We start from the raw sequence: 23867 nt of genomic DNA on the forward strand, positions 1-23867 counted from the left end.
CAAAACTTGTTGAAAACAGGGGTCTCGCTCGAGCGTAGCTTCCTTCGCTCGAGCGAGCTTGTCAAAACAAAGGGGTCGCTCGAGCATAGACTCCTTCGCTCGAGCGGTCTATAAAAATGCAAAAGTACTGGTTGTTGAAATTTTACGCTCGATACCCGCTTGATGCTCGCTCGAGCGTGAGACACAGCCCTTCGCTCGAGCGTAGGTCTCGTGGCTCGAGCGTGCGTCTGCGTCTGCTAAAAACCTAAGAGCTTGCAATTTACGCTCGAGCCACCTTCGCTCGAGCGGAGCTCTGAACAAACGATGGTCGCTCGAGCGTGGAATCCTTCGCTCGAGCGAGGAAGCCAAATTCTGGAATTTCCAGATTTGCCTCCCAAGCTCAAACCAAGCATTCAACACCTCAAAACTCGACCTCTTGGGCCCATTCTCTGGAAAACACTTGTAAACTCATAGTATAAGATGTTTCAAAGATCAATTTGTAAAATGAAAGCCCAAGGGTGAGTCAATTGAACACAATTTCAAATAAAACTTCAAGAACAAAACAAGAGCTTAACATGCAAGTGTTCATTTTAAATCCAAAGCTCTAAAACATGACCAAATGTAAGATTGAGCTCAAAATCATGATGAATTCATGGACTAAGGCTAGAATATGGGCTTGCATGAAAGGACTACCATGAAAACACTTCAAAATTCTAAGATATGAACATGCATGCATAATTTAAGCCTCAATTCAACATTTTCAACCAATTCTTGACTTTAATCTCTAATCTTCCATGAACCATGCAAGAATTAAACTTAAATGCACAACTGAAAGGGAAATCTCCTACCTTAAACCTTGAATTTCAAGTCTAGGAGCTCAAATATGCAAAGCCTCTTCAATTCTCCTAAGTTCCAAGCCAAAACTCTAGATGAATTCAACCTCCTACCTCTCTCTCTCTCTCTAGTCGGTTATAGCTTAGGAAGATGAATGAAAATGATGCAATAAATATATGAATCAAGTCTCTAAAGGTTTCATGAAGTGGCCCACTAGTGGCGATTTCGTAATAAACTTAACTAATGTAATTTCACGTTATTTAATCTAATTTAATCATACCAAATCAAATTTAAGTTAAATTTACCATAAAATCACATTAATTCTAATTAGTCTAAAACACCAGTCAATTTCGGATTCGGTCGTCGATAAGGCCTTCAATTTGCAGTTTAAAACATAAAACATGAACAGATTGTTTTATGGTAAACAGATAAAAACACAAAGATGATGCAATACATATGCAATTTAATTCCAGATTCCTTCTAAATTACTGTTAGGCATAATTAATCATGGTTTAGCATTAATCGGAGGTCGGGGTTATTACAGTTCTCAAGGAAGTAGAAGATGCCGAAGGAAAAGTAATTCTTTTCATTGATGAAATATACCTTGTACTTGGTGCTGGTCGAAACTGAAGGTTCTATGGATGCTGCCAATCTTTTCAAACCAATGCTTGCTAGGGGCCAACTTAGATGCATTGGCGCGACAACCCTTGATGAGTATGGGAAATATGTTGAGAAGGATGTTACTTTCGAGAGGCAATTCCAGCAAGTTTACGTGGCTGAGCCAAGTAGTGCAGACACGATTAGTATTCTTCGAAGGCTCAAAGAAATGTATGAAGGACATCATGGTGTTCAAATTCAGGATCGGGCTCTTGTGGTTGTTGCATAACTATATGATCGATATATCACTAGTATGTAGAAATTATTGTTTTCAGATTAATATGTTTATGTTCTCATTTATTTTGGGTCATGAATTTATTGTTATAATGCGAGATATTGACCATGCATTTTTTTTCCCTCTTCTATTCAGGGCATCATCTGCCAGACAAGGCAATTGACCTAGTTGATGAAGTTTGTGCAAATGTAAGGGTCCAACTTGATAGTCAACCCAAAGAGATTGATAAACTAGAAAGGAAAAGAATTCAGGTAGAAGTTTTACTTCATGCTCTTGAGAAGGAGAAAGACACAGCTAGTAAGGCTTGACTTGTTGAAGTGAATATCTTGTCATTTTAGTTTGTTTACGACTTGATGATTATGATGATTTCTATTTGACAGTAATTTTTGCATTTTTATTTTTGACTGAAACTTAAACCATTATTTTAGGTTAAAAAAGAGCTTGATGATTTGAGGGACAAGCTTTAATCTTTGATGATGAAGTACAAAAAGGAGAAAGAAAGGATTGATGAGCTTTGTTGGCTCAAACGGAAGCGAGAGGAGCTTCTATTTGCCTTACAGGAAGCTGAAAGGAGAGATGATATAGCTAGAGTTACAGACTTAAAATATGGTGCAATTTAAGAAATCGAGGCTGCTATAACAAAGCTTGAAGCAAGCGCAGAAGAAGGTGCAATGTTGACAGAAACTATTAGACCAGAATAAATAGCAGAAGTTGGCATACCCATGACAAGGCTTGGCCAGAATGAGAAAGAGAGGTTGATTGGGCTTGCTGACAGGTTGCATCAAAGAGTGGTGGGACAAGATCAAGCAGTCAGTGTCGTTGCTGAAGCTGTTTTAAGGTCAAGGGCTGGGCTAGGAAGGCCACAACAAGCAACTAGTTCATTCCTCTTTTTGGGTCCAACAGGTGTTGGAAAGATTGAACTTGCTAAGGCTCTTATTGAACAACTGTTTGACAACGCAAATTTGTTGATTTAGATTGACGTGTTTGAGCATATGGAGCAAAACTCAATTGCACGTTTAATTGGTGCTCCACCTGGGTAAGTAAATTGTGTTGAATTTTCTATTTTTATTCTTCATCAAATATGAGATTAAGAAATGATTACTTACTGCTAAATGTTGATGATTTTAGCTAGGTTGGGCACGAGGACATCGGGCAACTCACAGAATCGGTGAGAAGGCGACCATATTTTGTTGTATTATTTGATGAAGTCGAAAAAGTGTTAGCTCCAACCACACATGTATGCATGCAAAGTGTCATGCAAAGATAACATGAGAGGACTTCCACCTCAAGAGAAGGAGGTCCGAGTTGGGCGTCTCTCCCTTCTCTTCATGTTGTTGCCTTTGTTGATTCTCACCATTCACCATTAAGATGGTAGAAAATTTTGGTGGCTTTGTCACATCTCTCTCTCTCTCACACATCTTTGTGTATAAATAGAGACGAGAGGGAGAGGGTGAATGTATCATCAGAAAAAGAGAGAGTTGTGAGAAGTGTATGAGTGCTCTGAGTTGAGTAGAGAGAGTAAGATACTCATTCTCCTCCGTTTTGTATTATTGCTCTATTTTAGTGAAATTCTCATTTCTGCTCCGTAGACGTAGGCATTAGGCCGAACCATGTAAAATTTGTGTTCTTTGTGTGTGTGTAATTTATATTCTAGGTGTTCATGATCCTAACAAAGTGGTATCAGAGCTGGTTGTACGTCTTTCGTAAAAATAAAGTGTGTTTTTCAAAATTTGCCTAGAATTCAAAGTGGTCGAAACCCACTTCTGATCACACCACCTGAAAGACCTCGACGAGACGAGCACAGAGGTAAAAACCACATCGAAAAAGGACCCTGGAGGAGGCGTCACGCGCCGTCATGTGCTATTTGATGCCGTGACCACGCGTCGTCACATTTTACACAAGCAGCACCCATCATCCCCAGTTCGCTAGGCGCTGACGTCATCTAATTGCCGTTAGCTGACGTCACATCGACGGCCGCTGACGTTGTCTGAGCCGCCAAGCCGAGCCGGAGCCGTTGACTAAGCTGTTATTGACCGAGCCGTTGACCAAGCAACTGACGTCATCCTGACGCCAGCCGAACTGGAGAAATTATTCGATGCTTCTTAACCGCATCAGATTTCACCAATCTGAACCATTCAACCTATTTTGGCTTGGTCTGAGCCATTTTGAGTCTGTTTTTGACGATCCAATAGTTCTTTTTAACTATTTGGAATATTGCGAACACATCCGTATGGTCATATTTTACAAATCAGATTTCAAAATTTTGCAGTCTTTATTTTGGTAATTTGAAGTGCTTTTCCAGCTAATTTGACCAATCCAGACTCAACAGCGAAGCCTGATTTTTAGACAAAGATCATTTTCTGTGGAGACAAGTGTTGATGGAGGAATCAACGTCGACTTTGGAATCTATGATAAAATTGACTGCTTCTAACTATGCAATTTGGAAGCCCAGAATGGAAAATATTCTATATTGCTGAGATTTGTTTGACCCCATTGAGCTTAATGGAGTTAAACCATCAACGGAAACTGACGAAGACTGGAAGTGGAAGAATCGAAAAACCATTGGCCAGATCGGACAATGGATCGATCATAATGTCTTCCACCATGTCGCCCAGGAGACTGATGCCTATACTCTCTGGACGAAGTTAGAAGGCATGTATCAGTCAAAGAGTACTCGGAACAAAGCCCTCCTAATGAGAAGACTAGTAAATTTAAAGATGAAAGGCGGTATCTCTGGTGCTGAACATACCAGTGAGTTTCAAAATCTAGTGAACCAACTGGCAACTGTCAAAATGGAGTTAGATGATGAGATGCAGGCCCTTTTGTTGCTTAGTTTTTTGCCAGATAGTTGGGAGACGTTGGTGGTGTCCCTTAGCAACTCTACACTTGAAGGAAGACTAACCATGGGCATGGTTACAGATGGTTTATTCAGCGAAGAGGCAAGGAAGAAAGACATGGGTGGAGATCAGTCCCATTCCCTCGTCACAGAAAATAAAGGTAGAGGTAGAGGCAGAGGCAGGGGAAAAAGAAAAAGTAGAGGACGCAGCAGAGGAAGATCTCAAGACAAAGGGAAATCTAGAGAAGGTACGAGCCAGCAAAGGTTCAAGTGTTACCATTATGGCCAGGGGGGTCACATAAAGAAATATTGTTGTGCCTTGAAGAGAGAACAAAAACAATGCAATAGATAGCCAAAGACCGAAGATGGAAACACTGTAGTTATTGTCTCAGAGGAAATTGCATTATTCTCTGTTAAAGAAGAAGAATGCCTCTATATGTCAGACAACGATACTGAGTAGGTGGTAGATAAAGCAGCTTCTTACTATGTTACATCCCGGAAGGAGTTTTTCAGTACGTACCAAGCTGGAGATTTGGGTACAGTGATGATGGGTAACTCCAGTTTTTCGAAGATTATGGGAATCGGTGATGTTCAGATCCAAACCAAAGTTGGGTGCACGATGGTGTTGAAAGATGTTAGGCATGTTCCCGATTTACGCCTGAATCTTATCTCAGGGATAGCCTTAGATCGACAAGGCTATGAGAACTACTTCGACAAAGGCATATGGAAGTTGAAAAAGGGATCTCTGGTGGTAGCCAAAGGATAGGCAATTGGCACACTGTACAAGACTCATGTGGAGGTGAATTCAGATAGCCTCAACGCAGAAGAAGATAAGGCATCACCAAATTTGTGGCACAAAAGGCTGGGTCATATGAGTGAAAAAGGATTGCAGATTTTGGCAAAGAAGTCTCATATTTCCTTTGCCAAAGATGAGAAATTGAATCCTTGTGACAACTGCGTATTTGGGAAGCATCATAGAGTCCCTTTCCACTCATCATCCAGAAAACAATCAGAGTTATTGAGTAGAGTATACTCTGATGTATGCGGTCCTATAGAAGTGGAATCTTTGGGTGGCAGACAATACTTCATGACGTTTATTGATGATGCATCACAGAAGGTATGGGTTTATGTCCTAAAGATCAAAGCTGAGGTGTTCTAGCATTTTCAGACATTCCATGCTATGGTGGAAAGGGAGACCGGAAAGAGGCTGAAGTGTCTTCGAACAGATAATGGAGATGAGTACACGTTAAAGGAGTTTAAAGCCTACTGTGCTACTCGTGGCATCCAGCATGAGAAGACTGTTCCTAGAACCCCACAACACAATGGTGTAGCCGAGAGAATGAACTGGACCATTATGGAGAAGGTCAGATGTATGCTCAAAATGGCAAAGCTGCCAAAGCCATTTTGGGGAGAAGCTGTTTGTGGTGCCTGCTATTTGATCAATAGATCGCCATCTGTTTCACTAAATTTTCGGATTCCAGAAGAAGTATGGTCTAGCAAGGAGATATCTTACTCTCATTTGAGAGTGTTTAGGTGCAAAACATTTGCACATGTATCCAAGGAGCGCAGACAGAAGTTGGATGATAAAGTTACTCCATGCATCTTTATTGGCTATGAAAATGAAGAATTTGGATACAGATTATGGGATTCGAAAAACAAGGTCATTCGAAGCCGAGATGTGCTATTTCACGAAAGCCAGACCTTAAAAGACTTTGGGCAACCAGCCAAACCCGAAGTTGATGTTGTTTCAGAAATTATTCCCAAATCCTGCACCATCACAACATGCCACTGATGAAGAAGAGCTATTGTAGCAGACAGCCAATGATGTAGAGTTATAGGATGGATTTCTAGAAGAAGAAAATCCAGAAGCAGAGGGTGTTGAGCAGGAAGAGCCACAACCCCCTCCACCAGAGACTGTTGGTCCACAATTACGAAGAGCAACAAGAGAGTCTAAGCCGTCGTCAAAATATCCTGCTTCTGAGTATATTTTGCTTATTGATGAGGAGGAGCCAGGAAGTTTTCGAGAAGGTCAGAATCATAAGGAGAAGAGTAGTTGGCAGCAAGCTATGCAAGAAGAGATGCAGTCCTTTGTAGACGCGCCCGTGGGCCTCATTACAGTTCGGACTCAATTCGTGCCACGGTTCTTAATCTGAACCAAAGAGTCTAAATCTGGCAAATCATTTTGAGAAAACAGATTTTTTGAAAGAAGTGCCAAACATGGACTGCTTTGCCAGATATAGAGTTGCCACCTAAATATTTTATTTTGGGGGAATTTAGGAAACCCTAACTCGGTGCCAAAGGCCACGTATACGTCATCACCAAAGTTGCCTCGGCTCGGGAACTTGGGTACGATTGGGGAAGGTCAGCTATGAGCACCCCCTCTCGCCCGATCCGAAGATCGGCCTCTACTAACCGTGATATCTTGTTTTGAAAGCATTATGTGTTCTTATTCCGGTTATTAGCCTAGAATTACTATGTTGTGCGTACAGCAAACAAGTATAGACCAAGTCACCTAAATTGGAACAAAACATTGCATGTTTGTTTTGAAAATGGTTTGCTACTCGCAAGTAGGCTTCAAATGCAAGTTTTGCCACCCTCAAGTGGGCTTTAGAAAAGATGGTTTTGCCACTATCTAGTGGGCTTAAAACTCACAGTTTTAATGCATTATTCCAATTTAGGTACTTCAACCTCCATCCACAGGCATTCAAGCAGTTATATCACATAAGCAGCTAGCCTCATGGTAATCATGCAATTATGGCAACACTCACACACATGCGGTATGCTAAAGCATAAATGCTTACCGAGTACTCCGAGCCAAAACAAAAACTAGTTAGTAATCATATGCATGATCCTAGTTCATGTTAAAATGGCTAATGCAACACATGAAAAATGCAACTAAAATTGGCTCGGATAATCTACAATGGCATGTGAATGCTACAACTAACACGTATTCAATTTGGAATTGAAATACAAATGCAGTTAGAATGATGCGCCGAGCCCGGTACATGCAAGACAAATGTATGAATGCACGCATGCATAGCATAAGGTATGCTAATTTAAATATGCCCTAGTCTACCATCATAAGCGGGTAAATAAAAGGGAAGAAAGACGTGGGGTTGGAAGACATACACACACTGACCCACACTTATTACAAATTCGCCCTCGCTCGGAGGGACCGAAAGAATAATACAAATTAACTAACTCGCAAGCTAATTAATTATTACAAATCACCTAATTAATTAACAAATTAACTAAGCTAAGGAAAGCAGTAAAGGCCTCGGGAAGAGGATCCAATGCGCGCGTGCTCGGGTTTGCTCGGAAATCCAACGCCATGCACAAGTTTGCCTCTGTTTTCCCTGCTCTGCTCCTCTGAGGACTGCTAAAGTCCAAGGGTATGCTCTTTGGATGCTGGGGGGTACCACCGACCAAGTATAAACGCCACCGGCCGGAGGGGAGGATCACCGGCCACTGAATAAGCTATCAGCCAAACATATTTTGCCGGTCGGCAGTATATATGGCCGGCCGGCCAAAACTTCCTGCAGAAACCTCTTTAGAGGGCAGACAAGGCATGTCAATGCATTTTCAAAGCAATGTGTGCACTACCACATCCCTTATCATGTTTGTGACTCAAAGGGGTATGGTGCTCGATTCTCGGACCACCAATCGCGCATTTCAATGCGCGATGGCCCAAAAGCCAAGTGTGCAACTTCAATATGGAATGAAATGCACAAAACAAACAATGGGCCCCAACCTCCATCATAATCAATTCAAGAGGCAAGAGATGCATGCTAATGTAATGCAACCTAGGCATGTGAGCTAAGTGTGCAACATGATCATGCAAACAACAAAACCATGTGCAATAGGCACATGAACTAAACAAGTAAGCGTGCAAGGCATATAACATCAATGTTAATGACACACATGCAACAACATGAAAGGCATAACACATGTAAATATGCAAAGCGACTTAACACAAGAAGCATGCCAAATGCAATGACACTTAAACATGCAACATGTTAATAGGCTAAGTACCTAAAAATACAAACATGTATAGCATGCAACAACATGCCAAAGGGATGGTCTTAAACTAATTTGGACAGCTCTCTACTAGGTCCAAAACAGTGGCCATGAAAATGAGACAATCGAAATGCGTGCATACATGCACGCAAACCGAGGACCGATCCTAAGGCACAAATGCCACTCTAACACGGCATGGAAAGGCATGAAATATGGCATACAAACATGCAAGTTTCAGCACTTAAATGTGATGCAAAATGATCCCGAAACATAGAAACATGGCACCCGATGCATGAGATGAGCCCCGAAACTCAAAACTAGGCACATATGATGGCTTACAGCTATACAAAGCATGCATTATTTGATCATGAAGCATGAAGACAGAGTCAAGGCAGTCCCAAAACATGCATATTTCCAGTTCAAAGCATGGCCAAAGGATGTTAGCAAGATGGACTAAAATAGCATGCAACTTTGACTAGCAAACATGGGTTGTATGGCAAGTATATGATGCACATGGAATCTCACCAAACCATCAAAAATCAGTGAATAAAACATATGAAAATAGGCCCAAACAACCACTGATATGCAACCATGGCATGCAAAAATGACGAGTTACTTTAGAGGGCCATGCAAGGAGTTATTAAGCACATGCAAGATAGACATTTAGCAATACCAAATCAACTCTAAAAATGAGTTTTGAGGGTCCTAAAACCCACTGAAAAATGCCTGAACCGAGCTCAAGATGTGTGCAAACATAGGCCCCTTTGTAAGGCCAAAAATACAAGTAATGATGACAATAAGGAGAGGGGATGGCCCTCTCCTTCTTAGGACCTTAAGACACCCTCCCCACCACTGAAATCCCTTAAGATTTCAGTGGTGAGGAGGCCTAAACAAGGTGGTCCCGGAGCTCACAAACAATGCATAAAAATGAGGCCAAATAAGGCCTAAGAGGGGGTAGACAACCCCAAACACAAAAGTGTTCTCAAACAAACTTGAAAAGGAGGTAAAAACAAGACTTTTTTCAGTTATACACTAAGCTCAAAACAGAAAGAAAGATAGGCTAAAAGTGTGTGCAAAAATGGGGGATAAAAGAGGGTTAAAGGCTCACCCTTGTAGACCAACGAAACCGGCAGCTTCTTGGACAAAACGCCAGTCCCTTAGCCTCTGAAAATGGCCTCCAAGCTCCTTAGGTTGATGATGGAGGTGTTAGGCTAGGGGTTGGTGTGCAAAGGAGCCAAGAACCAAGCAATTTGGAGCCAAAATGAAGGAGATATGGAGAGAGATATATGTATGGAGCCTTAGACCAATTCTTGGAACCCCTTGAATGGAAGGATAGGCTCTATATTTATAGAGCAAGACAAGGTGCCAAGGTTCTTAGAGAAGCTAACAAAAAAGGGGTTAAGGGGGTCAAGCTTCTCTTAGAAGCTTGGAGCAAAAGGGCCAAGAAGGCCAAGCTTTTTGGAGAAGCTAGACAAAGGGGCCAAGCTTCTTGGAGAAGCTAGGCAAATGGGTCAAACTTCTTGGAGAAGCTAGACAAGGGTTCAAGCTTCTCTTAGAAGCTTGGAGCAAAGAGTTCAAGCTTCTTGGAGAAGCTAGAATAAGGGTGCAAAAGGTTCAAGCTTCTTCAAGAAGCTAAAAAAAGGATCAAGCTTCTTGGAGAAGCTAAAAAAGGGTAAAGCTTCTTGGAGAAGCTAAAAAGGGTCAAAAGGTTCAAGCTTCTTGGAGAAGTTAAAAAGGGTCAAGCTCCCTCAAGAAAAGGTCTCGGCTAGGAAAAGTAGCCGATTGATAAAAAACAGGGGCCGGCCGACCAAACACAATGCCGAACGACCATCAATAGTCCAACCGGCCATCACCAATGGCCGGTGGCAAGGAAACAAGGCCGGTGGCCTCAAGCCATGGCCGGTGAGGTGTGGGGATAGCCAACAAGCTATTTCCCACCCTCAGAAGCAAAACAATAAGTGTTTGGTGCAAAACCAGACACAAAACAGTCGAGTCGAGAGATCCTGAGGCAGGGCGCGTAGCCGAGACCTCCAGGAACTCAAGATGAACACGAACAGGGATAATCATCGAGTATTCAAACGATGACGTCCAAGTCTTGAGGACGGTAAAAAATGGGGTGTCTACAGTTGCCCCTCTTTGACAGAACTCGAGAGTCATAAAAATGACGGGAGTGAGTGTCAAAGCCTAGAGACGACCCATTTTTGACAAGGCCGAAGACTTAGACAAAAGCATACAAGCTACAAATAAAGGTATGCACCCGAGGGCAGGGGGAAAATGCAAGACTATGCACAAAGCCGAGCATAACATATGATCATGCAAGAAACATAGGGATGTATCCCGGTGTTGCGGAAATGTATAAACATTGGAACGTATTCCAAATGCTCTTAACCAAAGAGGGAGAAACATAGGGACATATCCCGGTGTTTCGAAGAGAAGGAGAAACATAGGGACGTATCCCGGTGTTTCGGAAGGAAGGAGAAACATAGGGACGTATTCCGGAGTTTTGTAAGGAACGAGAAACATAGGGACGTATCCCGGTGTTTCAGAAGGAGAGAGAAACATAGGGACGTATCCCGGTGTTTCGGAAAAAGAGAAAGAAACATAGGGACGTATCCCGGAGTTTCAGAAGGAGAGAGAAACATAGGGACGTATCCCGGTGTTTCGAAAAAAGAGAAAGAAACATAGGGACGTATCCCAGAGTTTCGGAAGGAGAGAGAAACATAGGGACGTATCCCGGTGTTTCGAAAAAAGAGAAAGAAAAATAGGGACATATCCCGGAGTTTCAGAAGGAGAGAGAAACATAGGGACGTATCCCGGTGTTTCGGAAAAAGAGAAAGAAACATAGGGACGTATCCCTGTGTTTCGAAATGGTGTGAGCATTGGAACGTATTCCGAACGCTTTTAACTGAAGAGGGAGAAACAAAGGGACGTATCCCAAAGGTTAAGGACGTATCCCAAAGGTTAGGGACCTATCCCAAGGGTTAGGGACGTATCCCAAGGATTAGGGACGTATCCCAAAGATTAGGGACGTATCCCAAGGATTAGGGACGTATCCCAAAGATTAGGGACGTATCCCAGTGTTACGAACAAGGAGGAGAAACATAGGGACGTATCCCGGTGTTTCGACAAAGGAGAAGAAACATAGGGATGTATCCCGGTGTTTCGGAGAGGAGGAGAAACATAGGGACATATCCCATTGTTTCGGAATGGAAAGAGAAACATAAGGACGTATCCCGTTGTTTCGGAAATGTATAAGAAACATAGGGACGTATTCCGGTGTTTCGGAAAAGAAGGAGAAAGGGAAACGTAGGGACGTATCCCGGTGTTTCGAAAGAAGAGAGAAACATAGGGACGTATCCCGGTGTTTCGGAAAGAGAGAGAAATGGAAACATAGGGACGTATCCCGGTGTTTCAGAAAGGCATAAGAAACAAAAGGACGTATCCCAGTGTTTCCAAACAAAGGAGCGTGCAAAACAATGCAATGCAGGTGCACAAGACGGTGCGATAAAATGCATTTTCTATGCAAGTATGGGGGCATTTTCTATGCAACACTGAAAGCATATTCTATGTAGAAACATAACGATGCACGGCACGCATTCAACCGAAGTGTATATGAAAGTTCACATTCTATGCAATGGAAGGGCATCAAACACGTACTCTGGTGCCTCCGATTTACCTTTCGGAGGACTTGGCAACACAACTCTGCTCGAAAAAGGGACACCCTGTTTACATTGGCGAGAGATAACATTTGCTGCTGCTTTAATTGCCATTCTGACTTGAAGCAGGCTTAAGCTTGGAGTAGAGGCACACTCATTCTTCGGAGCACTGACAAGGCCTGAAGAGGTACATCCGGAGTACAATCACGGAATTTGCTGAAGGTGAAACACACTCAGATGCTTCGATCTTCCCTCTTTGCTTTTGCTTTGTAGTCTGGAACCCATATAACTTCAAATAGGTCATTGTTTTACTGTTCTTGCATGACCTGGGTTGAACCCTGCGGTTTTAAGAAAGAACAAATTCTTGTTTTGCACAAATGTGGAGAATGACACAGCACTCCGAGCACAAAACGATTTGATTGAAATTGAGAAATGAGTTCTCGATCGGCTATTGAGCCTAAGACTGAACACAGCGCACTATGACTCAACAATGGAAAACAAAAGGTAAACAACCAAAACACATCGAGTCATGCTCGGGACGACTCAAAGCAAGAATCGAGACAAACAAAACAAAAGACACGACATACAGACGTGCACAGGGAGCCTCTTTCTTCGGGTATTGTTTCCCACCCTTTCTCATTTGTGATTCTCACATCACTCGGCCCTCAAGCTCTGTTTTTCTGAAAAAGCCCTTTTCCTCACTTTTTCTCTCAGCACACATCTCTCTATTCTTTAATCTCTCATTTTTCATCCCTCCCCAGGGTGGTTGATGAATAAACAGGAAGTTACGGGTTGTTGCCCCTAGCATTATGCTAGATTCTCTTCTTCTTCTCACAACAGTGAACTTTCTCCCATAAAGGGGTTGTGCTACAATCAGGTATGTAGCGAATCTGCAGCTGACATCGGTTGATGATGCTCTGCTGGGGAGTTTGGATGTGATCAGATCTGTCCAGATAAGGGAGTGGAATATCTTGTCCCATTCCGGTTCGTGCTTCGCACCTGGCTTGATACCTCGTTGCTTGGAGGATGTGAGAGCTTTCTGCCCTTTTGCGGTCAGCTTCAGTGGTGCCCTTTTCTAGCGAATACGGTGCCCTTTCGGCAAGTAGAGTGCCCTTTCTGGCAAGTATGTTGACAACGGGAGAAAGACAGAACACCTGACTCAACTGTGCCCCTATTTCATCATTTTGACCATTTTTTGTTATTGTTTTCTACTAAAACAATCTTGACCAATATGAGAGTTAGATTAACATACTTGTTCGATTTTTGATTTGAAAATCATGCAAGTTAGGTTATGAGCACTGAAAATTTTCCCTTTTTGGGTCCAAGAAATGGTCCAGTTTTGGAAAAGATGGAATAATTTTTGAGAGATCAGTCAACCTCAGTAAAAATTCTCAAAAATTGTTTTTGCAAACGGCTAATGCTTAACAAGCACGTAACCTACTCTTGAGACGCACAACCTCGAATTTGGAGGAAAATTGCCCCCTTTGCTCGAAGAGAGCTGCATGGCAACGGAAAGTTGCCTCTTGTTTGAACGGCACCGCATCGCATTGAATGGTAACGGAAAGTTGCCCCTTGTTTGAATGACACCGCGGTGCATTGAATGGCAACTGAAAGTTGCCCCTTGTCTGAATGGCACCGTAGTGTATTGTAATCAGTCCTCAGAGTGATGATTGCAACCGAACTCCCGGATACAGAAAAGACAAAGATGACTAGAACCATCACATGGACACAGTTGAATTTGAAGTATTTTACGGCTGGACTTCAGGATGAAGTTGCCTACGTATCCCAAAGATGGGAATCAAGCCTCACGTAGTTTGGGGTAAGGTACACTCAGGTATTATCCTCTCCTTTTTAGGCTCTAACTTTTGCCAAGGCGCCCGTTGCGGGTTTTCGACCTTGCGAGCTTTGTTTTCCTTTTCTTTTCAATTTTTTTTCATTTCTTTTTCTCTTCTTTTTTTGCATTTTTTTTTTCTTTCTTTTTTTTTTCTTTTCTTTTGCATTTTTTTTTTTTGTATTTTTCTCTTGCTCTAACTTTTGCCTGGGTCGCCCTTCCGGGTTTTCGGCCCAGCGAGCCTCTCAAAGGGTAAAAGTGTAACAAGTCCATGCCAAATGGTTTTAGGGTTTTGAAGCCATCCGTATCCAGGAGAGTGGCTGTTGTATTGATTTACTGAAGGATCCATCTTCGGCTCTTCGAGCATATCTGACATTTTTGCCCCTAGTTTGAGGGGGGGCTTTTGATCTAGCTTTACAAGCTTCCTTTGATCTGATCTTCTTGATCTGACTTTGGTGCCTCTTGTTCGAGGGCTGCTTCAAAATGGCCACACAAGCCTCACGTTGTGGTTGACCGTTGAACGTTCTGAACTCAGGTTCAAGGTTTGAAAGTGAGGGGTCGAATCTCGAGGCTGAGAGCGATCCTAAGCTGCACAATCTCAAGAGCGATTCCACACAAGTCTTCGTAGGACCGCGCAAAAAAATATTTTTTGAAATTTTTTAAGAAAGCGACAAATCGCTCGCGCCAAAGACAGTGTAGAACCAATCTGAATCAAGCTAGGGTCCTTCTCAGTACTCACATTAACAAGCATGATCTCAATCATTAAGGGCTTAGCATGCCTCTCTTTCTCTCAATTGATCAAGTTTTGCAAAACCTGAGGAATTCCTTCCTCTTCGTTTTTATCACAATGTTTCGAAAAAAGTTTTGAAAAACTTAGGTCATTACAATGACTTCAAAGGCACAGAAAAGGCAGGCGAAGAGCACTGTCATTTCATTCAAACTTCTGGCACAACTGGCACACGGCAGAAGCAAACACAAGAGTGTGAAAATCACTGCTGTTCCATTCAAATTTGTTGGCATAACTGGCTCCAAGGCAGAAACAGACTCAAAGGAAAGCAAAAGGACAAATGCAAAACAAGCAAGTGATATCCAAGGTAACACCCCCGAAATCACCTAACTCTAACAAAACAAGACTGACTCGATACAATAAGACAGACCTGACTGACTCAGTATGAAAGGACTGACTCAAAATAAAGAGACAGACTCAAAACAACACAACAAGACTGACCCAATACCCAAGTCAGAATATACAAAACTAGCATTCACAAATGCTCAAAACAGTGCGTGCCATACGCCACATCTGGAGTAAACTGAGTGCCGCCCGCAGGTGGTTCATCCCCCGATCACAAATTCACATTATCCCCCACAAGTTCACTAATCAAGTGCCGATAGAGTTTGCAGGACCCGATGCGGGGATGACCCTGTTGTCAATCAAATTTTGTATCTCGTGACAAAGACGTACGCAACTGTCGGTGTCATGACCGGTTTGTTGATGAAAAGCACAGTACTTAGTCGGGTCATGCTTTGCAGGGAGAGGATCAGGTAGAGGCCGTTGTTCTAACGGTTTCAGATGCCCTTTCCTGAATAGGACCCCTAGAGCTTTAGACAAAGGCATAAAGAGCGGGGTGAAAACCCTCTTGCCTTAGGGTAGATAGTCCGAAGTTCGGGTGTTTGAAGTGGATGCACCAACAAAGGGGGTGGCTGCTCTCGGTGTGGTGGTGGCGACCATGCCCACGTCTGAAGTCCTAGCAGCTGCATCACCGCTGGTGGTCGCATTCGAACTGCGGGTGAACGCCCTCCTGGGCTGCTCCTTCTCCTGGTCAATGAGGCCCTGCTTCATGGCATCCTCGATCTGTACTCCCATCTCATGCAAATCTAAAAAGGTAGGGAAGGGGAGCATGATCATTTTTTGCATTAGCTTAGGCTGGAGATTGCGCACAATCATCCGGATTTGATCCTTATCAGTAGGCCTTAGAGTCATCATCGAGGCCTTCGCCCTCTACCGGGCCACGAATTCTGAGAAGCTCTCCGTAGGCTCCTGCCTTGTCGTCTCAAGATCACGGGTCGTAATCTCGATTTGAGTGTTATAGGAGTACTGTGCAATGAATGCCTCAGCCATCTCATCCCAGTTTCTCTTGACATCATCTTCCAGTTTTGCATACCAGATGGCCGCTACACCTGACAGGGTTCGGCCAAACAGTGAAAGCTTCTGTAGTCTGGTGAGGCCCATCGGCCTTAGAATATCTGAAAACAGTCGCAGGTGCACCATGGGATCCCCGGATCCGTCAAAACGATCAATTTGTGGCATCTTAAAGCGATCTGGCAGCGTCACGGCTGCGTCGGTATACCCGTCCTCAATGTCTGGAATGGACTTCACACCTTGAGATTTCTTGAATAGCTTTTCAAGCTTGCTTACTTTCAATGCTGTGGGGTCTGTCTCAATATCAAAGGGGGGGGTCTGGTAGGTCGGTGGGTGTTTTAGATAGCTGGGGTAGAACCGGGGGCGGAGCTGGCCCTGTCGGAATGTCCGTATCTTCCTGGACATTAGCTGTCTCCCTGAGTGTTGGAACTCTTGGTGGGGGAGGAGCCTGGTGTGAAGTAGATACTCCAGTTTGCTGCTCTAACCTGGCAATTGTCTCTGCTTGTTGGGCTATGACCACAGCCTGTTGCTTGGCGAATTCTGCTTGACGGACAGTGTCTTGCTGCATGGCTTTCATACTATCCTGGAGTTGGCGCACCATCTCTTCCAGACTCGACATATTGTGCTGGTCTAACCGAGCGACCGGTATATCTCCCTGAGGTAAAAACAAATATCTCAACCCAACTGTGCACAGGTGAGATGGATAATGACTGCTGATCCGAAGACTGGTGATCTGTGCCTGACTAGCCTTTTTACCCTGTCTCTGGCAAAGGAGCACTGATTGCCCTTGAACTGAATCTCTGACCTGACAAAGTCTATCAGCACAAGTCCGATGAACCTCGGGAGATATCGGAGCCTTCTGAAGCTATGGTTCCAGGACTACCCTAGCAAAAGGGAAAACAGAGAGCATCTCAGCCTGATTTCACTATAACCCATATGAGCACTAGGATAACTGTGCCCTCTACTGAATTCTACCCCAAAATTTTGCCTGTAAACTGATACCCTCAGGTAAAACTGATTCCGCAAATACTGATTGTGATGCCCACAGGCCTGATACTCAAACTTGCAAACTGATACATGTAATCCTGTAGAGGCCAACTCTAAAGCACATAGCAGATAAGTGAGAGCCAAAACACCCCTATGTTGGGGTAGGGTTTCCTTGTCCTATTTTGTCAGGAGCTAGGGTTTCACTACGGACGCAGCGGTTTTCAAACAACCTAACATCGGGTAAGCAACCTGTCCTAGTTTGGAATAGTCACTATGGATTTCGATATGCACTAGGTCGAATGGTCGAAAAGGGTGCCCCAGTAAAACCGGGGTTTGTGTTCCCATACTGTCAGAGCCCACAACCGGTCAGCCTTATGGCATGCTTTGACAAAGTCAAGCCTCCGGCAAACCGTTCAGGAATGGCAGATGGCAAACACGGTGCCCTAGGCGCACCAATGCACATGCAATGCAAAGAGACACATAAATGAAATCAAAACAGGATATCATGAGTTCGAGTCAAGCTCTCTAAAGTCCCCAGCAGAGTCGCCAGAAACTGTAGACGCGCCCGTGGGCCTCACTACAGTTCGGACTCAATTCGTGTCACGGTTCTTAATCTGAACCAAAGAGTCCAAATTTGGCAAATCATTTTGAGAAAACAGATTTTTTGAAAGAAGTGTCAAACATGGACTGCTTTGCCAGATACAAAGTCGCCACCTAAATATTTTATTTTGGGGGAATTTAGGAAACCCTGACTCGGTGCCAAAGGCCACGTGTCTGTCATCACCAAAGTTGCCTCGGCTCGGGAACTTGGGTACGATTGGAGAAGGTCAACTATGAGCACCCCCTCTCGCCCGATCCGAAGATCGGCCTCTACTAACCGTGATATCTTGTTTTGAAAGCATTATGTATTCTTATTCCGGTTATTAGCCTAGAATTACTATGTTGTGCGTACAGCAAACAAGTATAGACCAAGTCGCCTAAATTGGAACAAAACATTGCATGTTTGTTTTGAAAATGGTTTGCTACTCGCAAGTAGGCTTAAAATGCAGGTTTTGCCACCCTCAAGTGGGCTTTAGAAAAGATGATTTTGCCACTATCTAGTGGGCCTAAAACTCACAAATTTAATGCATTATTCCAATTTAGGTAATTCAACCTCCATCCACAGGCATTCAAGCAGTTATATTACATAAGCAGCTAGCCTCATGGTAATCATGCAATTATGGCAACACTCACACACATGCGGTATGCTAAAGCATAAATGCTTACCGAGTACTCCGAGCCAAAACAAAAACTAGTTAGTAATCATATGCATGATCCTAGTTCATGTTAAAATGGCTAATGCAACACATGAAAAATGCAACTAAAATTGGCTCGGATAATCTACAATGGCATGTGAATGCTACAACTAACACGTATTCAATTTGGAATTGAAATACAAATGCAGTTAGAATGATGCGCCGAGCCTGGTACATGCAAGACAAATGTATGAATGCACGCATGCATAGCATAAGGTATGCTAATTTAAATATGCCCTAGTCTACCATCATAAGCGGGTAAATAAAAGGGAAGAAAGACGTGGGGTTGGAAGACATACACACACTGACCCACACTTATTACAAATTCGCCCTCGCTCGGAGGGACCGAAAGAATAATACAAATTAACTAACTCGCAAGCTAATTAATTATTACAAATCACCTAATTAATTAACAAATTAACTAAGCTAAGGAAAGCAGTAAAGGCCTCGGGAAGAGGATCCAATGCGCGCGTGCTCGGGTTTGCTCGGAAATCCAACGCCATGCACAAGTTTGCCTCTGTTTTCCCTGCTCTGCTCCTCTAAGGACTGCCAAAGTCCAAGGGTATGCTCTTTGGATGCTGGGGGGTACCACCGACCAAGTATAAACGCCACCGGCCAGAGGGGATGATCACCGGCCACTGAATAAGCTATCGGCCAAACATATTTTGCCGGTCGGCAGTATATATGGCCGGCCGGCCAAAACTTCCTGCAGAAACCTGTTTAGAGGGCAGACAAGGCATGGCAATGCATTTTCAAAGCAATGTGTGCACCACCACATCCCTTATCATGTTTGTGACTCAAAGGGGTATGGTGCTCGATTCTCGGACCACCAATCGCTCATTTCAATGCGCGATGGCCCAAAAGCCAAGTGTGCAACTTCAATATGGAATAAAATGCACAAAACAAACAATGGGCCCCAACCTCCATCATAATCAATTCAAGAGGCAAGAGATGCATGCTAATGTAATGCAACCTAGGCATGTGAGCTAAGTGTGCAACATGATCATGCAAACAACAAAACCATGTGCAATAGGCACATGAACTAAACAAGTAAGCGTGCAAGGCATATAACATCAATGTTAATGACACACATGCAACAACATGAAAGGCATAACACATGTAAATATGCAAAGCGACTTAACACAAGAAGCATGCCAAATGCAATGACACTTAAACATGCAACATGTTAATAGGCTAAGTACCTAAAAATACAAACATGTATAGCATGCAACAACATGCCAAAGGGATGGTCTTAAACTAATTTGGACAGCTCTCTACTAGGTCCAAAACAGTGGCCATGAAAATGAGACAATCGAAATGCGTGCATACATGCACGCAAACCGAGGACCGATCCTAAGGCACAAATGCCACTCTAACAAGGCATGGAAACGCATGAAATATGGCATACAAACATGCAAGTTTCAGCACTGAAATGTGATGCAAAATGATCCCGAAACATGGAAACATGGCACCCGATGCATGAGATGAGCCCCGAAACTCAAAACTAGGCATATATGATGGCTTACAGCTATACAAAGCATGCATTATTTGATCATGAAGCATGAAGACAGAGTCAAGGCAGTCCCAAAACATGCATATTTCCAGTTCAAAGCATGGCCAAAGGATGTTAGCAAGATGGACTAAAATAGCATGCAACTTTGACTAGCAAACATGGGTTGTATGGCAAGTATATGACGCACATGGAATCTCATGAAACCATCAAAAATCAGTGAATAAAACATATGAAAATAGGCCCAAATAACCACTGATATGCAACCATGGCATGCAAAAATGATGAGTTACTTTAGAGGGCCATGCAAGGAGTTATTAAGCACATGCAAGATAGACATTTAGCAAGACCAAATCAACTCTGAAAATGAGTTTTGAGGGTCCTAAAACCCACTGAAAAATGCCTGAACTGAGCTCAAGATGTGTGCAAACATAGGCCCCTTTGTAAGTCCAAAAATGCAAGTAATGATGACAATAAGGAGACGGGATGGCCCTCTCTTTCTTAGGACCTTAAGACACCCTCCTCACCACTGAAATCCCTTAAGATTTCAGTGGTGAGGAGGCCTAAACAAGGTGGTCCCGGAGCTCACAAAAAATGCATAAAAATGAGGCCAAACATGGCCTAAGAGGGGGTAGACAACCCCAAACACAAAAGTGTTCTTAAACAAACTTGAAAAGGAGCTAAAAACAAGACTTTTTTCAGTTATACACTAACCTCAAAACAGAAAGCAAGATAGGCTAAAAGTGTGTGCAAAAATGGGGGATAAAAGAGGGTTAAAGACTCACCCTTGTAGACCAACGAAACCAGCAGCTTCTTGGACAAAAAACCAGTCCCTTAGCCTCTGAAAATGGCCTCCAAGCTCCTTAGGTTGATGATGGAGGTGTTAGGCTAGGGGTTGGTGTGCAAAGGAGCCAAGAACCAAGCAATTTGGAGCCAAAATGGAGGAGATATGGAGAGAGATATATGTATGGAGCCTTAGACCAATTCTTGGAACCCCTTGAATGGAAGGATAGGCTCTATATTTATAGAGCAAGACAAGGTGCCAAGCTTCTTAGAGAAGCTAACAAAAAAGGGGTCAAGGGGGTCAAGCTTCTCTTAGAAGCTTGGAGCAAAAGGGCCAAGAAGGCCAAGCTTCTTGGAGAAGCTAGACAAAAGGGCCAAGCTTCTTGGAGAAGCTAGGCAAATGGGTCAAGCTTCTTGGAGAAGCTAGACAAGGGTTCAAGCATCTCTTAGAAGCTTGGAGCAAAGAGTTCAAGTTTCTTGGAGAAGCTAGAACAAGGGTGCAAAAGGTTCAAGCTTCTTCAAGAAGCTAAAAAAAGGATCAAGCTTCTTGGAGAAGCTAAAAAAGGGTCAAAAGGTTCAAGCTTCTTGGAGAAGCTAAAAAAGGGTCAAGCTTCTTGGAGAAGCTAGAAAAAAGGTTCAAAAGGGTCAAGCTCCCTCAAGAAAAGGTCTCGGCTAGGAAAAGTGGCCGATTGATCAAAAACAGGGGCCGGCCGACCAAACACAATGCCGACCGACCATCAATAGTGCCGATCGGCCATCACCAATGGCCGGTGGCAAGGAAACAAGGCCAGTGGCTTCAAGCCATGGCCGGTGAGGTGTGGGGATGGCCTACAAGCTATTTCCCACTCATCTGCCGTAGGGAGCTTGATGGATGCAATGGTGTCCACCCAACTAGATATTGCTCATGCTGTTGGAATAGTAAACAGATTCCTTTCCAATCCAGGAAAAGAGCATTGGGAAGCAGTCAAGTGGATTCTGAGGTACCTCAAGGGTACGACAAAAATGTGTTTGTGCTTTAAAGATGCTAAACCAGTCTTGGAAGGCTATACGGATTTAGATATGACGGGAGATCTTGATGGTAGAAGATCTACATCAGGATTTCTATTCACTTTTGCAGGGGGAGCTGTGTCATGGTAGTCCAAGCTGCAGAAGTGTGTTGCTTTATCCACAATCGAGGCATAGTATATTGTCGTAGCGGAAGCTGGGAAAGAGATGTTGTGGTTGAAGCGGTTTCTCCAAGAGTTGGGATTAAAGCAAGAAAAGTTCACGGTTCATTGTGATAGCTAGAGTGCCATAGACCTGAGTAAGAATTCAATGTATCATTCTCACAAGAACACATTGATGTTCGGTATCATTGGATAAGCAAAGTGATGGAAAAGCAATTATTGGAACTGATCAAAATCCATACAGATAAGAATCCAACTGACATGTTTGCAAAGGTGGTCTCGAGAGACAAACTCAAAATTTTTAGAGACATTGCCGGGATGAACTTCAAGTGAAAAGTCAGTCATGCATGTGGGTATGGAGGGGGAGAATTATTAGCTCCAACCACACATGCATGCATGCAGAGAGTCATGCAAAGATAGCGTGAGAGGACTTCCATCTCAAGAGAAGGAGGTCTGAGCTGGACATCTCTCCATTCTCTTCACGTTGTTGTCTTTGTTGATTCTCACCATTCACCATTAAGATGGTAGAAAATTTTGGTGGGTTTGTCACCTCTCTCTCTTTCTCTCTCTCATCTTTGTGTACAAATAAAGACTAAAGGGAGAGAGTGAATGTATCATCAGAAAAAGAGAGAGTTGTGAGAAGTGTATGAGAGCTCTGAGTTGAGTAGAGAGAGTGAGATACTCCTCCTCCTCCGTTTTGTATTATTACTCTGTTTTAGTGAAATTCTCATTTCTGCTCCGTGGACATAGGCATTGTGCCGAACCACGTAAAATTTGTGTTCTCTGTGTGTGTGTAATTTATATTCTGGGTGTTCATGATCCTAACAAAAAGCACACCCATTTGTTTTCAATACATTGCTTCAAGTTTTGGATAATGGAACGTTGACTGATGGCCAAGTCCGCATGGTTGATTTCACCAACATAGCGATCATTATCACTTCGAACCTTGGAGCCGAGTATCTCTTGAAAGGATTAATGGGCAAGTGTGCAATGGACAGTGCTCGAGAATTAGTAATGCAAGAGGTAAACTAGTAACTCCATAAAATTTTCAATTGATGTGTTGTTTAACATGCTTGTTTCATTATTCTAAGTTTCGAATTTGACTTAAGATTGAGTTTTGATACACAACAAGTGAGGAAACACTTCATGTCTGAGTTGCTTAATCGGCTAGATGAGATTGTGGTATTTGATCCTCTTTCTCATGAGCAATTGAGGAAGGTTGCTAGGCTTCAGTTAGACGATGTTGCGGTTGGCCTTGCGGAGAGACGTATTGCCTTAGGTGTGACCGAAGAAGCATTGGATGTTATATTAGCAGAGAGTTACGACCCGGCAAGTACTAAGACTTCTTTAAGATTTGCATGTTTCATTAATTTCATTTGCAATGGTATTTGTTTGGAAATGGTTTTTTTAGTAGTGGTTTTTTTTTTTTTGGTGAACTTTGTTTTGTATTTAAGGGTTGTTTGGGATAAACCAAATAAGTATACTTTTTGATTTTTTATGAAATATGGGTTGGGTATGGGTTGAGTTTCAAGTGATGTGGTAGAGAGATGATATGACTTAAATAAGATAATGACTTTTTTTGATTAGTGAACATCTTGTTAAAGTTCTGAGAAAGATATACTTCCATGTTTTTTTGATTAGGCAGACCAAAAAATTAAAGAAAAATAAAATTAACTTGAAAATTTGGGGAAAAAAAATCCACCAAAAGTGAGTTTGGTCAGGGAATTTAGGAAGGAATTTGAAAAAAAAAAGTATGAAATTAAATAAAATGTAGGCATATTTTATTTACATTTTACTTACTTTTTTTATTTCCCTTTTTAAATCTCTTTTCAAATTTTCTAACCAAACACAACATAAAACTAAAAAAACAATAAACTTGAATGATTAAAATTTTGTTTGAAAAGTAGAAAAGCCGTTCAACGGACTTTAAAAGTAAACAAT

General features: G+C 42.8%; 1 pseudogene; it reads left to right on the forward strand.

Annotated features, from left to right (window-relative positions):
• The window catches only part of LOC145823481 (chaperone protein ClpB1-like), a 42724-nt pseudogene extending 19223 nt beyond the window's left edge, over nucleotides 1–23501 (forward strand).
• Nucleotides 23502–23867: the final 366 nt, after the last annotated feature.

This window comes from Camellia sinensis, chromosome 4, assembly GCF_055761805.1.
Source record: "Camellia sinensis isolate YWXY chromosome 4, ASM5576180v1, whole genome shotgun sequence".
NCBI lineage: Eukaryota > Viridiplantae > Streptophyta > Magnoliopsida > Ericales > Theaceae > Camellia > Camellia sinensis.